The sequence below is a fragment of the Crocodylus porosus genome, unplaced genomic scaffold, assembly GCF_001723895.1.
Source record: "Crocodylus porosus isolate Cpor-Errol unplaced genomic scaffold, CroPor_comp1, whole genome shotgun sequence".
NCBI classification, from domain to species: Eukaryota; Metazoa; Chordata; order Crocodylia; family Crocodylidae; genus Crocodylus; species Crocodylus porosus.
The window spans coordinates 1,071,372-1,073,703 of NW_017728927.1; positions in this window are offsets into that span (position 1 = coordinate 1,071,372).

Here is a 2,332-nt window from a genome sequence, read left to right on the forward strand (position 1 = left end):
TACAGTTTATATTGGCCATTTGAATTCGAGACTAGTAGGGGTGGTATGGGGGGTCCCAATAGTGCCCAAGTGCACAAGAGTGTCCTGAACCCACCTAAGGCTGAGACAGCCCAGGACATGGAGTGGGCTTGAGCCTTTATAGAGTGGCAGCCTAGGGAAGGACTGCAGCTGAGCTCAACTCGAGCCAGTCAGGGCCAGGGGCCCAGACAAAGCTGAAGAAGGCTCATTACCCAGAGCAGGGATGAGCCAGGGCCCAGAACTGAAGAAATCAAGATGGAACTGGTACCCAGAAGCCTGGTCCAGTACAGTGGGCCTGAGTTAGAAGGTCCAGCTAGAGAAAAGGGGTGTAGGCTGTAGGCTGAGAAGAATGATGACCCAACAAGGGAATGATGGTACAGTGACACCTGCAAGACAGGCACAGCTGAAGGGGAGGTCAGAGGCTATGATTAGTTCTTAAGGCTAGGGGTGTCCTGGGCCACAGATGGGCTAAAAATGCCCACTTGGTTTAAGGGCAGGATCAAGACAGCAGAGTCCAGGAGGGACCTACTAGCTGTTAGACGGTTTGAGGCTCACTCAAGGAGCCCTAGGTAGCCTCCCTTTTCAATTCAATAAATACATCAAGGCATGGCAAGCAAAGAAGAAGGGGAGGTGTCCTACAGGCAGACAGGGGCATGGGTTATGTGGTCACCAGGGGGCATCATCACTGACCCTGGAGCATGACCTGGTTACACTTGAACATATAAAAACCTTGCTCTGCAGGTATAAAGAATATGTTGTTTCATGGTAGAAATAATTCTGTTATTCTGTGCAACTAAGTGGAAAAGACTCTCATTTTGGGATGAACAAAAAGCAATTTTGTGATTCTGTAATCCAACTAAATTTAGACTATTTACCTGCTTTTAAGGATAACAAACAAAGTCCACTAACAAAGTTTATTTAACTAACATCTTTGTACAACAAGTACCAGCTGATGGTTCCACTATTCTATAACATATGCAATATTATATATTACTATACTTGTTTTCTACTGTGCCAAAAACCATAGTAAAATACATTTTATCACTAAAGTAAGGAATTATAGAGTATATAATAGAGTAATGACGCTAAGCACAGAAGAATTTGATCAGTTGAACAAATAGATGATATTTTAGGGGTATGCGTTAAGAGTAGAATCTCATTTTATGTGTTTGTGCAGCTATCAGATTCTCTCTCATGCCCCCCCCAGCTATAACTCTCTTCTCCTATGTTTAGCGGGAGACCTCTTTATATGCCAGGTCACAAAGGTCATGAAAATATAAAGAAAAACCAACAAGATGTCCCTAGGGTTATATCGTTGCATTAAATGCAACATGATGATGTTCAAAAGCTTTCCAAGTTACATAGGCATTGCAAAAGAGCAACTACAACCAACTTAAAAGATTTTGAAATACTTTGTAATTTGCTAGCCAGTCATTATTGAAATTATACTAACACCTACACTGGGAAGAATGCTTAGAAGCAACTATAATGCCACAGGGTGGAGTCCCAATGTTTTTAAGCTTTCTTGCTACTGATATCACTGCTAAGGTTGTTTTGTTTTTTTTAATCAAGCAAGGATGAATCAGAAGAGTGAATGATGAAACTTAACTGGTGGCAGTTGACACCATTATACAGAGAAAAAAACTCTGAGCTTTGTCCTCTGATCTCCCATACAGATGAGAGAGACCTAATTTTAAATTGGCTTAGCTTGAGTTTAATTAATCTTAAATAGCCTGAATTTATGTTGTTCATATGAGGCACAGGAAATAAAGGGATAGTCACAGGAAACATACCAGTAAATGAGGGCATCAGCAGACTTTAACATGCTTACAATTCCAAATACCTTTAAAGTACTAAAAAAACTGATAGGCCAGATGAGATACTCCTGGGGTGCTGCAAAATGGCCCAAACTATAAACATGACCATAGATGAAACAGGAACAACTTCGAAGCACTTCACTGGGATGCACTTCATGTTGGTTTGTACCCAAAACACAATAGGGAGCTGGCATCCTACAGCTCTCTTCTGCACTATCACACGTGCCCCTTCTGAGACTCGTTCCTAACTCTACTGCCCTAGGTCACTGTCTATGCCCCATGTAACCTTACCTTTTTGAAGGTAGGCACAATGGCATGCCCGGGAGTCAATACTCGCATTTGCGTTGTCCCCCACACTTCCCCCCCCAATGGAGGGATGGGGTCATCACCAAGAAGGACTATGTTACAGTCGCCCGAGGATGTAGGGGGGCAGTCAGGAAGGCCAAGGCAGAGATGGAGATAGGACTAGCTTCCCGGATTAAGGACAATAAGAAGTC